Source organism: Typopeltis vanoorti, chromosome 4, assembly GCF_054136105.1.
Source record: "Typopeltis vanoorti isolate ZY-2024b chromosome 4, IOZ_Tvanoo_1.0, whole genome shotgun sequence".
Lineage (NCBI taxonomy): Eukaryota > Metazoa > Arthropoda > Arachnida > Uropygi > Thelyphonidae > Typopeltis > Typopeltis vanoorti.
In genome coordinates, this window is record NC_143552.1 from 8,485,523 (window position 1) to 8,504,730 (window position 19,208).

The following is a 19,208-nucleotide window of genomic DNA, read 5'->3' on the forward strand; positions in this document are numbered from 1 at the left end:
GGGGGGGAGTAGTTCCAAAATTCATTACCAGTGTGGCGCTGTATGAAGTACTGAATATAGATGTAATTTTTCTGCATGTGCAAGAAGTAAAGCAACACAATCATAGATAACACATTTATATTCTTCCATTATGTACTCACAGGCTGTACTGTTCAGTATGCTACCCTTCCCATTATGCAATAATCTGCATTAACTTTAATGAAATGAAAGTACAGATATTTCGTACTGAAAATAACAGTACATCATCAGTGCATAGAAACAAGCAGATCAAAGAAACTGGAATACAAGGTACATACAGCAGTAGGTGGTTTACCAATTAAAAACTGTTGCCTCCTGCTAGAAATGAATATTAATAAATAATATTATTAAAAATATTTTTGATGGTTATATAAAATAAGAATCTCCCAAACTTTTGGAAGAGAGAGAAAGAGCGACTCGTTCTGATTCAGATTTGGCAGATGTAAAAGGGCATTGCAACTTTCTTTGAGGAGGCGTTCATATTTAAACCTGCTTCTATGGAGAAGACGAGCTTCATCCCATTGGATACTGTGTTTGTCAATGCTATGTTGTGTGTGAGACACACAACTTTTGAGGTTTCATGTATTCAGTATAATATTGATGTTATTATTATTATTACATAACACCTCTATGGCGTCTAAAGACTCATTGAGGAAGGGGTACCTACTCTACAACTCTCTGCCTCCACCAACCACAACTACCTTCATCATCTACACCAATGCCATCTACCATCTATTACCACTAGTATTTTCACGGACAATCACAAGCATCCATGCCCACGGCAGGATTCGAACCTGTAGCCTTTTGGCTGGAGAATGGACTGATGGAAAAAAGTGTAAATAGCAGTTAATGTAAAAAACATTAAAAAAAGGATAAAAGATGACTTACTGCTAGTATGTGACTCTACATAGTAGATTACAAAATTTAATAACTGAAAATTTAACAGATAAGCTTAGGTGTTGATGGTTATTCATGACTTATTTTTCACGGTATTAACAACACCACACACACACACTTTTATCACAAAGATGTTTTATTAATGCTTATATTTCGCTGATTTTCAACTCAGCGCCAAAAATATGACTTTAGATCTTTTGTCTTTTGCAATTATATTGTTTCACTCACTCACTGTCGCATATACAAGTGTGTTGTGCTCTGATGATGCTGAGTTGAAAATCAGCGAAATATAAGCATTAATAAAACATCTTTGTGATAAAAGTGTATGTGGTGTTGTTAATACCGTGAAAAATAAGTCATGATTAATAACTGAAAATAAATGAATTTACAATTACTTACATTTATCTATTTAAAAAATCTTTAATTATTGATTGTTTTTGCTTTTTCTGCACTCTTGTAAGTTCCACCTGCCTCTCCACAGTGTATAAGGCATTAAATACCACGTCTTCTCCTGATGCACTTGCAGTATACTGCCTCAAAACAGAGATAGCTTCCATCGCTTTTTTACTAGTAGGGATGGTAGGTTCTTGATCACAGTCTTCTTCAACCACTTCTTCCTCTTCTTTTTCACCAATGTGGTCGGAAAGGATGTCTTCTACACTTGGTACCATTGATGTGATCACACCATCATCGAAATCAACATAGTCTTGAAATGAGGAAGACTCATCCATCACATACCAATTGTTGAGCTCTGACATATCTTCTTCTTCCTCCGTAGTTGTTCTTCCTCTTCCACAAAACTCCTGCCTTCCGGAAACAGTTGGATATGATTTCAAGATTAACATGCAACCATGCTTTGGCCACATAATGCATGGCATCAAGGATTGATATGGTCATTTATTTTGGGTCCATTCCATTATCATGCATAAACACAGTTTTTTCAACAAGCATTTTTCTATTTTTCCATTTAAATGTATAGATGATGCCCAGATCTAATGGCTGAAGCTCACTTGTACAATTCAGGGAAAAGAACACTGATCTAATGTTGCTGAGCTGCAGCTCTTCAGGGTGTGCAGGACATTTGTCTAGCATAGTAGTATTTTGTGGTGATTTGTCCCCATTTTAGCATCCAGAGCATGCATGGTGGATGTGAAGATGCTGCTTACAAGTATCTAAAAAATAAAGTTATTGTTTTCAATCTCAATGGTGAATTGGATATATTTGTGTTGTTTGTTCAGATGGCTTAGGAATGTATTTAATGTTTCGTTGCCATGGGACCAAATGGCAAAATTATCAACATGATATTTTCTCAATTTGGCCCCACAGCCAAGAAACATTAATACATTCCTAAGCTACCTGAAGAAACTAATCAAAGCTAGGAAACTTGGAGTGTTAGCATATAGGAAGTTGAAGTTCAGAGGCCATAATTGGCATCATACTTAGTAGACAGATTTTTCACGTTCTTAAAACACCTTGGCTTTTTAAATTTGCCAATTACCAGTGGAAGTAATTTTTCTGATCCATCAGCATTGACCATGAGCAAAACAGTTACCCTCTGCTTGCTGAGTTTTCCACTGTGACACTTCTCTCCTTTAAAACACAATGTCTTGCTTGGCAAAATGTTATAAACGAGCCAAGTTTCATCAACATTGAAAATGTTTTTCAGTTCGTAGTCCTGAATAATAGTCTTTAGTTCATGTTTCCACTGGTTTACAGTGTCCCCTGCAACACTATTACTTTCTCCACACACTTGATTATACACTATTGTGACGAGTTTTGAAACGATCAATCCATCCATTTGACTCAGTAAAACCATTAATCCCCAACCTCGCAGCAAATTCGAGGGCTTTTTTCTCGGAGTATAGTACCATCGACTGGAATACCCGATGCTCTCGTAGAAACAACCCACTCCACCACAAGTTTATCCAATTCATCGTATGTCGATGTCTGGATATATTTTGTTTTTTTGACATAGCGCCAAATTGCTTTGCATTGAGTTCAATGCTTGACCTATCGTGTTCAAAGTGGACATGGAGAGTCCAAGATCTTTTGCTAATTGCACATATGTTCCGGCATGCCAATCTACACGTCGCAGAATTGCCATCTTTTTTTCTACCAAAATATATTTTCTGTCTTTTTTCTGCAATATACAATATGCTTCTGAATTGCGACTACAAACACCAACACTGCAAGCTAGTGAAGCAATATTTCACAAACTGTGGTTTTATTCACTGATATCTGATAGTCATGAGTAACAACTGTTACTTGGTATAAGTATGAATGTGATTTCACAATTTGTGTATGATCCTTGTTCACGATTTCAATATAGCACTGTGAATGTGAAATCACATCACAACACGTTACGGGTGCCACGAGCTACTGACAGTTTAAAATTATTGATATGAAAACTTCATGGTATCAATTTGTACTGTCATTGAAAAATCACGGTATCACTTCTGCAAGCGTGCAATCACCATGATGGCAGAAACGAAACTACAGCCGAAAGCAATGCCATCTGGGAACAGAAATCGATTTGAATCAGACGAAATTCATTCAAAAATCAGTATTGCCACCCGAGAAAAAACTACAAATCACGGGAAATAACATCCACATCAAGTTGTTAATGGTGGGAAAACAATATATCATAAGAACAGGCCTTAAGACGGCACCAATTGCGGGAACTTAAAAACGGAGTTTTACTGTATGTGGGAATAAGATGATACTTCTTTAAAATTCTACCAATCAGTAGAATTTTAAAGAAGATTTCCTGCATTTAGTGTTTACAATGCTCCTTCCGGTCAGTTTTGGAAATGCATTCCCCCCCCCCCCCCTCCAGATATCACTTCTACATCATGCAAATATATTTTGCATGATGTAGCACTTGCACAGTGCACTAACACAGCAAATGCAGCACTTGAATCACTGAATGGCTCCACAAGGCCTTAAACATCAGCCTCATCAAATTCCTGATATGTACACTCAGGGGATATACAGGATAATTATGATAGTACTACATGAAAAATTTACACTGTTACTAACTTCCACTCAATAGTTTTCCTTCAAATTAATCTGTTAATCAGGATCATTTTCCTTCAAATTAATCAGGACTACAACATTATTAGATCTTATATTTCTGTATTTTAAAGCACTTTAACTGTATCAATTCATCTACATCTTGGTCATCTTCTTCTGGATCTTTTCTTGCCATCCTGTAATAAAGAAGACTTGTTTTCGCTAATCTTTCCTCTTCCATGCTGTTTAAATGACCACACTACGGAAGATTAACTCTACTAACACATTCCTGAATACTAAAAATGGCAATTTCTTTCTTAATATCCTCATTTTTTAATGTAATACCATCCTTGATGCCATCTATTTACTTCACTAATCTTTCTCAGAACTCTCATAACAGAGGTCTCCAGTCTGATCAAGTGTTTTATTTCTCACCCAGTTCTCAAATTCATAAGTTAAAATAGGTTTGAACACACTATTTTGTATACATCTAATTTAGTGTTTTGAATAATTTCTTTCTTATTCCATATAAATTTATTCAGCTGACTTCCTGCTGTACCTACTTTACTAATTCTGTTCTCTATTTCCATAATTAATTTACCATCTTCACTAAAAATGTGCCTACATAGCTAGAATAAGTTTTTAATGCTTTTGCCTATTTTTATTGCTGATTTTTGTACCAAATTTATTACAACAATTATGCAATTTAGTCTGAGAATCTTGCAGACTTGTACTAGGTTTATTTAGAAGTATAACATCATCTGAATAAATGAGATTAACATTGTCAATTTTCATATTAGATTTAATGTTATTTTTCTTCATAATGTGATCCATATAGATAATGAATAACAGTGGAGATAATTGTGCATCCTTGTCACATGTGATTTTACATCAAACCATTTTCCTGTACTTACTTCAATTCCAACTGTTGACCTACTATTTCTTGATATAATGTTCCATTTACACCATATAACTGGAATGTTCTGAAAAGCTTTCCTTTTTGCACCTTGCCATATGCTTTTTCCAGATCAACAAACTTAAATACAGTCACTTATTATATTCCTAATGTTTCTGAACTATTTGTCTTAAAGTGAAAATCTGATCTGATTCTGACAACTGCTATTTGACCTGAATTCAGCTTGTACTTCACCAGGCTTCCCTTTCAGCGTTTTCTCAACCTCTTTTCAAGTATGCTTGCATAAATCTTACCAAAAACACTCAGTAGGGTCATACCTCTGTAATTCCCACATTCATTTTATTTCCATTTTTATAGATGGATAGTATGAGAGCTCTGTCACAGTCATCTTGAATTCGACTCTCTCTGACCAGGCCTTCTGAATTATGCAATGCAGCACTGTAAAACTTTTATAGCTCCATATTTTAGCATTTCTGGTCAGATTTCATCTTCTCTAGCTGCCTTTCCACATTTCCGGTTTTTGGTGACTTTTTCTACTTCAAATATGGATGTGTATTCCCAAATGCATTCATCCTGTTGGGTGTTTTCTACTATTTGTGCTTGTTTCATTTAGCACTTGTTCCAAGTAATTACTCTAGACCAGGGGTCGGCAGCCTGTGGGCCACAAGCAGCCCAAACATGCATTTTTGGTATCCCATAAAAGGTTGACCCTACTTGCATGGCACATGGCCCTTATGCTGAATTATTTAATAATATATTTTATAATATGAATAATAAATTAAAAATAATTTTATACCCATACTTCGTGATATCGCCATGCAAATTGGCACAAGTCATTATGAGTGGGTATAACAAAGTGACTTCATCCAAAAAAAATGAGATTTTGGTGCACTTTTGCACTTGCATTCCCTGGTTCATCTTTTAATATAATTCAATAACATAAACTATTATTTTCAGATGATATATATTTCTTAAAAATAATTTCAAAAATGGGTTCAAGAAAACGTAAAATTGCAGATGAAGGAAGAAGGTACGATGAATGGAACAGCAAGTACTTCTTTATTGAAAATGGGTGTAAGTCCCTTTGTCTTATTTGTCATAAAAGTGTTGCTGTTATAAAAGAATATAATAGACGTCATTACGAGAATGTCGTATTTTATCTCGCAATCTCAAGCTTTAAATATTTCTGTTTTTTTTTTTAAGATTGGTATAATAAAAATTCATAACTTAAGGTTTTTTTTTTTTTTTTTTTTTTTTCGCTCACTATTTTCTCTTAATTAAACACTTACAGCCTGATTATTAAAAATAACTGTTGAATGTGGCCTGCGAGTGTCTAAAAAGGTTGCCAACCCCTGCTCTAGACATCTAAAATAATCTTTATCTTCAGTTTTCAAGTCACCCTTATCTTCTCAATTTATTTTTACAGGACTTTTTCCTCCATTTCTAAGCTTTTTCAATAGCTTCCAGAATATTTTGCCACCTTCCTGATATTTATTTTCTGTGACTTCAATGGGGGGTCAGGGAAATAATAACTTCCTGATTCCACCATGGAGTTCTAATTTTTTTATCCTTACAGACAACTTACTGAAAACTGCTCATCTTTGATTCATTTTAAACATTTCTTACACTCTTCTTTTCAATATGAAATTCAATTATTTCCTGCTGAAAACTAAATAGTGATCATTTTCTATTTCAAATCCTCTTTATACTCTTTTGTCCTGAACCAGTGGGAAAACATCACTATCAACTATAACATAGATTTCTGATTTCTTGTATCTTTTTTCAGTGTGAATTTTTGCACATTTTTATTTTGGAACATAGTGTTAGTAATAACTAATCATTGTCCTGAACAGAAATCCAGCAGGCATTTACCATTATTATTAGGTTTGCATTTTTCCCAAGCAATTTTTTACCATAGGTCTGGTAATAATTTCCAACTCTGCTGTTTAAATTTCCACACGGACCAACTTTTGATTTTTTTCATTGTGCCAGCTGCCTTTTCTAATGCCCCAAAATTCCTCCATTTAACTTCCGTAGTAGAATCTTCTGTGGAGCCATATAATAGATAATAATAAACTAATGCCTTTTATTTCCTTATAGGGAGTAGGTGAGGCCTTTAAACCCTATCTAGCTTTTGGAGACTGAGTGGGCAGTTCAGTCTCCACCGGTAGCCAATCAGAGATAGCTGACCAATGTCTATCACTAATTATAGTCATCCATAAATGAAGAGACTGGCAAACAAGTGCTATCATCTCTTGAAATCTAACCCTAACAGGATATGTTACTGTCTGCAATAATGTGGATTCTACAGTCGATTTTCTTGAGGTTATGAGATGAAAAGCCTGAGTTTTCTGGAGAAAAAAACCTGTGTGCGCGTGCCAGAGATCGACTGACTTGGGAACCGTTCGAAGAAAGGCTTAGAAAAAGTTCCTCCAGTTGGCGACTAGACTTAAACTATAAGTCTATCTTCATGCAGCTTAATGCAGAGGATGCAAGCACCACTTCCACCGAGCTGGAGCCATAAGCACATATTAGATTATATGTGCTTATGCTTTTCTGAAGATTACAGCCACAAATTGAATGGCACACAATATCAAATAGAGTGATGAATCTAATCTAGATTAATCATATTGTAGCAATTTGTATAACTGACGATTTTGAGTAGAAAGCGGGAACACATTCAACATTTTGAATCTCTTGCACAAGGTTCATGTTATATCACTCACCAGGATAAAAGGCAAAAGGCTGCACTAAGTGAATTATGTTTGAAAGAAGATTTTTTTATGTAGGAATAAAGTTGCGAACTTGGATGTCTTCTAATCTCAAAGATATCTAAATGATTTCACATGGGGAGGAATTATTAGAAAGCTTGAAGAAGGCTGCAGAATTACTGATATTGCCAGAGCGTTTGAAATCTCACATAGCGTTGCATCCAGGCTCTCAGCAGTATTTCAGACCAATTCATTGTGTTCCAGCTAAAGCAAGTGATATGAAGTCATTAGCCTTTATATACAAGTAGCTTAGATGTGAATATATTTCATGCACAAAACATTGTTTGTTTCCTTGGAAAAAGGATTAAAACCAAGTATATAATTTCTTGGTATATTTAACATATATTGCAATGTAATTTGTATGCTGGCAATAAATTTATACCCTCTGTTCAAAAAGAAACCAAACTTTTGATTTCTTTGAAACTAAAAATTATTCAAATCACTTATTTCAATCAATATACTCTCCCTCAGTTTCGATAGTGTTTGGCATGGTCAATTAATTCATTAAATGAGTTTTTTATGTCGGATTTTGGGATACTATTGAGGGTCATGGTTACTGTTGCTTGAACGTTTTCAACGGTGTCGTATCACTTTCCTTTCATTGGCAAATGAAGTTGGGGGAGGAGAAAGAAGTCACATGGTGCTAAATCAGGTGAATACGGTGAGTGATCCAACACTCAAACGTGGTTTTTGCTCAAAAAAACTCTCACAATGTTCGAACGATGAGATGGTGCATTATCTTGCAAAAGTGATGCGCAAAACCAGCTGCCTGCATCACGATATTCATGCCGTACATGACGAACTCTCGCTATCAATCACTTCAAAACTTCAAGATATAACTCACCATTGACCCTTTGGCTAGGCAGAACCAATTCTTTGTGCCTTGGAATTGTAGAAACAAATCAACATTGTCTTTACTTTTGACCTTCTCCAAGCGACTTTTTTTTCGGATGTCCCTCTTCTGGTGGTCTCCACTCAGCACTTTGGCACTTTGTTTCAGACTCATATTCAAAACACCATGTTTCGTCACCAGTAACGATCGTTTCAAGGAAGTTTGAGTCCTTACGAGCAGTTTTAATGAGGTCCTTGCAATGTTCATTCAATTTACAAAGGCCCAAACTCTCGGTCAAAATGTTGTGCACAGTTGATTTTGGAATCCCCAATTCCAAAATCAACTGTACAGAAAACACAAAATTTTTTTTGGTTGTCATTCAATTTGTGGGGAACAAATCAACAGATCGCAAATTCAATTTACAAAGGCCCAAACTCTCAGTCAAAATGTTGTGCACAGTTGATTTTGGAATCCCCAATTTATCTTCAATCTATCTCACGGACGATTTCGGGTTTTCTTTGATGAAATCACGCACTTTTTGTATGTTAACTTTTGCTCAGTCCAGTTTTTGGACAGCCAGGCTTTTTGTCATCCTCAAGCATCTCACAACCACTTTGAAATTGCTTAAACCACTCTTAAACTTGAGTACGGGATAAGCTTTCGTCACCTATGCTCTTGAAGCATTTGTTACGTTTTGGTGAAAGTTTTACCAAGTTTAAGGATAGAGTGTATCATGGAATTGGAAAAAAATTATTAATCAAATAACAGTCATATTATTTATTGTTTTTGTTAGGGAGCAATGTCAGTAATAACTTTCTTAGAAAACATTTTTAAAAAATTAAAATTAGATTTTTTTTTAAGTCGAATTTTTATTTAAAAAATTATGAATTTTTTGTGTCACTTTTTTATGAAACAAATAATTTTTTTAGTTCAGATTTCCTACAGATATTCTATCATTCTATTAAACAATATAAACTAAAATTATTGAGCAAATATCAGTTCCTTTAAAGCTATGAAATTTAATTTGTCCATATGATTTTTACACAAATTTTGCATGTTTGAAAAATAAACTTTAAAAATGAAAATACATATCAATGATTATAATTTTAGTTCAATATATTCTGGATATATTAAGATGTGTTAGAAAAAATAAATTAATATTCTAGGCAGTAGTTTTTAAGATATCTTGCCAAAACCAACTGCAATTGTTAAAATTTAAAAAACAGAGAAAAATCAATTTAAGGTTTATAACTATACTTTATTATTATTCTATGAATATTTAAAAGCCACCAGCAATATATGTGTTATCAACAGGTGTTTTAAATAACATATTCATAGATTTTTGCTTTCGTTTTAATTTTTCTTCTTCTGAGGCAGCTGTTTTTGCTCTTAAGCATCTCTGTTTATCAAATATCTGAAATGTTTGTAAACATTGTTCACCTATTTTCAGTCCCAATCTTTCAAATACTAGTAATCTTCCTAGATCACCACCATTAAAAGTTATCAGTGCATCATATACTGCTATTTCTTCTCTTCTTTTAGGCATATTTATATATATTTATGTTTCTAAATGTTATATTAAAACTTAATTTTTATAATAAATCTCAGACTGAAGACAAAGCTTTGAAAACACACTTAAACACACTAGTTGCCAGCCTAGTTGGCCGAGTGGTTAGCGTATCCACTCTCCAGCCAAAAGGCTGCGGGTTCAAATCCCACCATGGGCATGGATGTTTGTGATTGTCTGTAAATATAATAGTGGTGGTGGTGGTGGTGGTGGTGGACAGTAAATGGCGTTGGTGTAGATGAGGTTGAGTGGTGGAGACGGAGAGATGTAGAGTTGCTGTCCTCCCTCGATGAGTCTTAGGACTCCCTGGAGGTGTCAAATAATAATAATAAAGTTAGTGGTGGCCATACTGGTTCCGGTTTTGGTGTTGTAAGCTTTGCTCTGATTGGCTTATTTCAGAGTAGCTTATAATATAGCAAGAAGAACCAATGAAATTTCTTCTCGCAATTGATTTTAATTACGAAACTGATGTTATGGAGCTTTTAAATCTACATAATTTACTTTTTTAATTCTGACAATTACAAGCAAAGTTATAATAATTTAAAGTTTTTGCATATTTAATGAGTGTTTAAATGATAAATATGATAAGATAACTCAAAATGTAGGAAGTTTTTGAGTACGAATATTACGGAATATATTCTTTAGTATATAAAAAACTATAAAAACAAAAAAAAAAAATTTTTTCTTATTTTTACCTCAAAACTATGATTTTTTTGTGGGTACCCTAACCTTAACACAAAAGTCAATCGCAGCTCTCTGTTTGAAACTCATTTTCCACTGTCACTCTTGGCATTATCACTTGGCTTCTGATGAAACAAATGTCATAAACAGTTGACACGACACTAATGAAGATTGCTGCTTTCGACAACAAAAAGATACAACAGGTGATGCCACTGATTTCTTCTATTTTCGAAAAGTTCGGTTTCATTTTGAACAAAGGGTATATGTCCACATGTCACTGTCATGAAAATTTTTTGATATACATATAAAAATGTCGTTTGTCCTTAGTTTTTATATACCAGTGTATTTAGTATTGAATACTATAGCTACTCCATCTTTTTTCTGACTGTTATTGCCTGAATTTAACCTTTTGTATTTGTTGTTTTGAAAGATATCACCCGGTTTTGTTATGCCTATTATGTCAATCTCGTATTTATCCAGCTCTGCTAGTTCCATTTCTTTTCCATTAAGACTTCTTATGTTGACAGTACCAGTCTTGAACTCGGTTGACTTTGGATGTGTTCTGAGATTTGTTCCATTAGCTGACTTTTTGCTGTTCATCCTGGGTTCCTGTCGAAAACAGTGTGTGTGTGGGGAGGGGGGGGTTAACCAGGCGACACTCCGGCCAGCATGAAATTCTGTCTTGTTGTACCATCATTTTATATTGTGATTTAAGCCAATAAGAATACAATTTGGTCGTCTAAATTCCAAATTACCAGCTGATTGGCGTTCAGAAGCCCCACTCGGTTCTCCGCATTCCTTAAAACTACATGGAGGTCTCCTTCCAGTCTGGCGGGGATACTTTAATTTTGATCATCCTGTATATTTATTATTATTATTATTATCCAGGCTTCCATGGAGTCAAAAGATCATCCAAGGAGTTTATCATACCACTCCTTGAACCCATTGACCGTTCCCACTCCAACCACTCTCTCAGGCAATGCATTCCAAGGTTCAACCACCCTTCACGCAAAGAAACCACTCCTCACCCTCCTGCGCACAGCCTCCTTTCATAATTTTCAGGGATGGCCCCTTGTCATCGCTCCTTCCCACCGTTCCACCAAGTGAAAGAACTCTCCAATGTCTACCCTGTAACTGCCTCTCAACAGTTTTAAAAGTCTCGATCATATCACCTCTCCTTCTTCTATCCACCAACCTCATATTGTACAGTCCTGAAACCATCTTTGTTATCATCCTCTGTACCATTGCCACAGTCAATTTATCCCCTTCAAATCCTGGGGACCAAATCTGAGCACAATAGTCTAAGTGTGGTCTGATCAGGGTCTTATACAACAGAATGATAACTCTTTTATTTCTGCAGGTCAGCATCCTTCTCAGTATTGCAGCAATCCTCTGAGTTACCCTCACCACCTTTGCAATATGCTCCCTGAATTTCGGTTTTCTATCAATCATCACCCCTAGATCTCTTGTCTCCCCTACCTCTTCTATACAGCTCCTCCAATCGAGTATGCATCCTCCCATCGATGGATCCCAAACCTCAAGACTTTACATTTTGCCTCATTAAACCGAGATCCCCATTCATTTGCCCATCTGTCTAGTTTATTCAAATTCTCTTGCAGGGCTGCCACCTCTGCACTATTACTGATAACCCTTCCCAGCTTCACATCATCTGCTAACAACTGAATGTCCCCTTGCAGTCCATTGACAGTATCATTGATATAAAGGTTGAACAGTACAGGTCCCAGTACTGAGCCCTGTGGAACTTCACTTGTAACCTTCTGCTTCCTTGATATTGCCCCACCATACACAACTCTCCAATACCTATCAGTCAGCCAATCCTGAATCCATTTGACTAACCCGACATTTAAACCCATGTACTGCAACTTAAATATCAGCTTGTCATGTGGCACCCTGTCAAACGGCTTTGCAAAATCTAAAAAAATGGCAGTGTATGCCTTTCCCTCATCAACTGCTCTTGTCACTTTATTATAAAAGGCAACCATATTACTAAAGCAAGAGCACCCCTTAACAAATCCATGTTAATTCTCACAGATAACATTACCCTCATCTGCGCAATGCTGTATATACTCCCTCACTAATTTCTCCTAGACCTTAACAACTACTGATGACACACAAACAGGCCTATAATTAGACACTTCCAGTCTACCACCCTTATTCAATGGCACTATCTTACCTTCCTTCCATTCCCTGGGTACCTTTCCCGCAGCCAGACTTTTATTGAAAAGCCAGGTCAACAGAGCTGTCAGTTCTTTAGCACATTCTCTCAAAACCTGTGGTGAAATACCATTCAGTCCAACAGCTTTACTGGTATCCAGAGTACTCAGTATTTGGAGCACACTCTCCTCTTGCCCCTTTAAACCCTGAACCTGCCGTATCCTTCTAGTATGAAAACCTCCTCCAGAATGAAATACAGGTATCCCTTGTTTAACATGCCGAAATTAATTGCGGCTATCCGTTGATATATATGGCAAGAGTTTGATTACCGCGCCTTTAACCCTGCGGAGCTCGCCGCTGATCTGACTGATACATGCAAGATGTTTAATATAAATATTACACATATCTAGTGTATAGCTTGGAGGTCATGAGTAGCTGTGCATTCATATGTTATGAGTGATATTCCGCACTGTTTTTTGCTGTCAGTTTGGTTTAACAGATGTTATGTAAAGGTTTGTGATATTTGACTGTAAATTGTATCTGAGAGATACCGCAACCTCCGATATCAGTATAGTATGGTTTAGTTGTTTTTTTTATTCTTTGTTCAATAATTTTTAGATTGTAACCGAAAATAAATAAACCATTATGCATTACTGAAATAGAGAGCCAAAGGTTTATTTATCATACATGTCCTCTAGGAGATGTGCTTTACATTATGGAAAAAATACTAAGGAAAGTGATCTGGAGCTTGCTACACACTATGAGTTGCCCCTGTCCTGAAAGGTTACTTATGCTTGCATCCGCCGAAACTTTTATAGTTTCTATATATTCAGCACGAAACTCTTCGTTTCTATATTCAGCTGTGAAATAATATTTGATTCAATATCCACTTAATTTGTACCATCATGTATTATATTTGCAGTGTTTTTTCTTTATGTTTTATTGCTGGTTTGCCAAGGTCTGGAGAGTCATTTTGCTTGTTATCGTAGAATTTATGCCGATAAGAAAAAAACTGAAACTGTTCAAATGACTCTTGATAACTTCTTTTGATAAAAAAAATTGCAGTAAATAATGTAGGTACAAGTATTTATTAAACATTTACTTTGCACTCATTTTTTATCTTTCCTAAAAGAGTACCATAAAAAACTAATTATTAATACAGTAATCGATCATGGACGAATTGTACTTTTTACCATTGATTATTAGATTTGATTAATCCGATTTTGATATACGCGGTAACATTGAGGGATTAATTAACCGCATTAATCGAGGGATACCTGTACTCCAATAAAGAGCTCATTGAACAACTCCTATTTCCATTTTTATCCCACAATGTCATTCTTCCACAATCGTTTCTCCGCCTACTGGTCACATAGCTAAAAAATTCCCTTGGATTTTCTTTGGATCTTAGCGCCAATCTCTTCTCATATTCCAGTTTTGCCTTCCTCACCATTCTGGTCACTCTCCTGGCCTGCGTCTTATATTCTTCGTGTATCTGTCCTCCACCCCTCTCCTTATATCTCTTCCATAATCTCTTTTTCAACTGCAGTTCCTGTTTGATATCATTTGTCATCCACTTTACACCAAATTGTGTCTGCTTCTTTACCCATGGAATACAACTTACTATTGCTGCTAACAAATAACCATTCACAATTTCCCAAGCATTAATGATATCCTGGCCTTCCAATTCTGCCCTCCATGGAACTGCCCCTAGTTGATACCTAAGACTATTATTATCACCTGCCTTATAACTCCACACACGTTCTCTTTTCTTTGATACACCTGCATGTCTGTTCATCTTCCAAGTCAAAACCACATGGTCACTCTCTCCAACTGGTGGGAGAAATGTCATCTCACTTATTATCAGCTCTTCTGATGCTATGACCAAATCCAAAACTCTTGAACGTCTTGTTTCCTCTATTACATGCTGCCGAAGATATTTGTCCCTCAAGAATTCCAGAAATTCTATCCCCTTCTTACTACTTGCATTTTCCTCTTCCCAGCTTATACTGCTGTATAAGCTGGGAAGGGGATAGAATCTTGCACTTGCCAAGCTCAACTGCCTAAACATCTCCTGGTTCCCACCCTCTGTGCTCCCTGGTTTATAGCAACACCCCACTAAATATCTTGTCTTGGCCATTTCTACCTCATACCATATGCTTTCAAAACCATTTGTGTCACTGCCTTCCAAAGCCTCCACTCTTAGAGGACATAAGTCATCACTTATCATAAGCAGTACTCCACCACCACGTTTTCCTTTCCTATCCTGCCACTTCAATTCTGGTTATTATATCATCCTCCGTCAACCACGTCTCAGAGATCCCAATAATATTTGGCCAGGTTGATGCTATCAGTGCCACCAATTCATCTCCTTTATTTCGGATTCTCCTGGCATTAGTATAGAGCATAAAAATGTCACTGCTTCTATACCTATCATTGTCCCCTCTTGACCCCCCTCCCGGGCTCAATGTTACCTGATGTCATCCCCCTTCCCCCAAGCACCCATTTCTACAAGAGGCCACCCCTGCTACCATCTGCCCTGGGAATTCTAATTTCCCTGCATTGACACACTGACTCATTCAGAAACCAATTCATTTATGATACAAAATACCCCCCTCTCTCTCTCTCTCTCTCTCTCTCTCTCTCTCTCTCTCTCTCTCTTGCTAATAATGAGGATGAGAATTTGCATTCAAAGGTGTAGGTTCTCATTGTCATATAATGTAGTATGTTTTCAACTTTAACAGTATAAGAATTTTTAATTAATGAATTTCTTGCCATTAACTAATGTGTGATGAGAATGCTGTGAGTTATTATAATTTTCATTATAATGGGAATGGTTGTACTTGAATAATTAGGTTTTTATATTTCTTTATATCACACAAATTATGGACTCTACAACCGTGTTATAAATAATTATTTTAATTTCCCGACATTTTGACTTTAATATTAAGGTCATCATCTGAAGTATAAACATATATATACAGAGACAAGCTAAACTACATTTCACATAGTATGCTGAAGAGATAATGATTTGATCAATTGTTATTCTACTGGCCTGACCTCTAGTGAAAATAAAATAAAATTACAATAAATAAATGAAATGAAATAAATTAACTACATCAAAGTCATATTATATTTAAGGCAACATCAGAGAAACATTCTTTCATATAGATAGTTTTATTACAGTGAAAACGATGTCCTAATTTAACATGACAATTGTTATATTAGATTTAGGATCCTGCATTACCTATGGTTCTATTTAAAATTAACTCTCAGGGAGAAGGGTTAAGTGTATGCTTAGAATTTTAGACCATGATTATTGTTAAGATTAGGGTAATTGATAAGAATCTCATAGATCTCCTTAAATTTATGTTCATACTATGTTTTGGTGTGAAGTAAACAACATGTGCTTTTCCAGTCAATTCTATGTAAAGTCTTCAAGGCATGATCAAAAAGGCCAGTTTGACCATTGTTGTTTATGTTCCTTTTTTCTGTTAGGAATTGTGCATCCTGTTTCCCCTATATATAGGCCAAATTACAGGTGCAGTGAATACGGTATACTCCAGGGCAGGCCAGTGGAGAGAATAGATCCTTCGATGAGTTGAGTAAGTTCTTTAATTTTGCAGGAAGTTTAAAGGTGACTTTGAGGTTGTATTTTTGTAGTACTGTGTTTATTTTGTCTGATATCCCTTTAATGTATGGAATGGTTACAGTTTTATTGTAGTCTTGTTTATTTTTGTGTTTAATTAAGGTCTTGTACAGAATTTTGTATAGAGTTGTTCATTGGAGCAAATCTTCAAATGAGTAATTCACTTAAAAACAGGGCATTGTCTCTTCAGCATACTATGTGAAATGTAATTTAGTTTGTCTCTGTATATATATCTATATATATGTATACTCCAGATCTTCTTCTTTGAGTGCCATCTCCTATCGGAGGTCGGCAACCACCTTGGCAAATTTTGAGCGATTCTCAGCTATTCTGAGCAGTCTCTCAGAGTTCATACCAGTCCACTGTCTGATATCTGCCAGCCAAGATTTTCTTTGTCTTCCTTGTCCTCTTCTTCCATTTATCTTCCCTTTTATAATCAATTGAAGTATCTTATATTTTTCATTACGAAGTAGGTGACCAAGATATGCAGTTTTCCTTCTTTTTATGGTATCTAAAAGTTCACTTGATTTCCCCATTTGTTTCAGTACTTCCTGATTGGACGTTTTTGCTGTCCATGGGATTTTTAACATTCGTCTGTATAACCACATCTCAAAGGCTTCAAGTCTTTTTATTGATGTTGTCTTCAAGGCCCAAGTTTCTGCACCGTACAGCAGTACAGACCATACATAGCATTTAACCATGCGTACTCTAAGCTCTAAGTTTAAACTGTGGTTACACAGTGTTGATTTCATCAAGAGAAAATTTTTTCTTGCCATTTCAATTCTAAATTTTATTTCCATTTCTGGATTGCAATCTTCATTTAACCAGCATCCGAGATATTTAAACTTTGCCACTCTTTCTATTTGTTTCCTATTTAAAGAAAGTGCTAAATTAAGAATTGGTTTCTTACTTATGACCATGAATTTAGTTTTGGTGATATTTATTTTTAATCCCATTTTTTCACTCTCTGCATTTATTAGCTCCAAAAGATTTTGAAGATCCTGAATATTGTCAGCCAGAAGAGCTGTATCATCGGCATATCGGATGTTACTGATGATTTCACCATTTACACTAATCCCTTCCTTTCTTCCTTCGAAGACTTTTTGAAATATGGCTTCTGAGTAGATGTTAAAAAGAAGAGGTGACAGCACACATCCTTGCCTTACTCCTCGTTTGATGTTAATGGAGTCTGTAATAATGTCATCAACTTGAACAGATGCCTTTTGGTTCCAATATAAGTTTTCAATGATCCTGATGTCTTTACCATCTAATCCAATTCTTTTTAATAGTACAATCATTTTAGCATGTTGGACTTTGTCAAATGCTTTCTCGAAGTCGATGAAGCAAATGAATATTACCTTGTTTTTGGTCAATACATTTTTGAAATAAGATATGAGAACAGAAAAGGGCCTCTCTTGTTCCCAAGCCATTGCTAAAGCCGAATTGGGTATCACTGATGGTGTCTTCACATTTTCTGTATATTCTTTTTTGAATTATTTTCAGAAACATTTTGAGAACGTGACTCATTAGGTTGATCATTCTATAGTCATTACAAGTTTTCACATTTACTTTTTTAGGTAGCATGATGAAAGTCGACTGTAACCAGTCTTGAGAGATTATGCCTGTATCATAGATCTTATTAAATAGCTTTACTAATATGTTAATGTTGTCACCTTCTAATAACTTTACTATTTCTGCCGGTATTCTATCTGGTCCTAGGGCTTTACCATTTTTAGCTGAGTTCAATGCACATTCTACCTCTGATTTTAGAATGCATGGACCTTCCATATGTTCATAAGTATTATCTGGGTTCTGTCTGTCATCAGTAAAGAGTTCTTCTATATATTTCACCCATTCTTGTATTTTGTCATCCTTTTTGGATATAATTTCTCCCTTTTTGTTTCAAAGGATACAGAATTGTTTTTTCTTATATATACCTGAGGTCTCTTTCATCTTTTTGTGTAGATTAAAATTGTCATGTTTTTCCTGTAGAATTTCTATTTCTTTAGATTTTTCATTCATCCAGATTTTTTTTGCTTTTTTGATCCTGTGTTTAATAATTTTCTGAACCTCTGTATATTTTGTTGGATTATGATTTTTATACGATCTGCGTTGATCCATGAGAGAAAGAATTTCATCAGTCATCCAATCTTTCTTTTTACTGCTCTATTAGGACATAAGGTATTGGTACATTTCTCTATGAAGACAGATTTCAATTTGTCCCACGATTCATCAACCCTCATGATGTCATCATTCTTGATAAGTGCTAGCTCTTGATTCAGATCTTGACTCAATTTGCTTCTTATCTCTGTGTTTTTTAATTTTCCCAAATCAAACCTTTTTTGTTGATGTTTCTTAAGCATAGCTTTCAGTCTAAGTTGTAACTCTGCCACCAGTAGGTTATGATCAGAAGCAATATCTGCACTAGGATAGGTTTTTGTACTCTTTATAGAACTTCGAAATCGTTGATTAATTAGTAAGTAATCAATTTGGTTTCTGACTATATTCCCATTATTATCCTGTGGTGATCGCCAAGTATACAATCTTCGAGGTGGTAGCTTAAACCATGTGTTTGTGATTATTAGCTCCTCTTCCTGGCAGAATTGAAAAAGACGGTCACCTCTCTCATTTCTTGTGCCCAGTCCATGTTCGCCAACTACATCTCCACTTCTACCTTTCCCAACTTTAGC

General features: G+C 35.6%; 1 protein-coding gene across 1 annotated transcript in view; it reads left to right on the top strand.

Annotated features, from left to right (window-relative positions):
- The window catches only part of tws (protein phosphatase 2 regulatory subunit tws), a 508,363-nt gene that overhangs the window by 399,748 nt on the left and 89,407 nt on the right, over window positions 1–19,208 (top strand). The gene's annotated exons all lie outside the window — the stretch shown is intronic.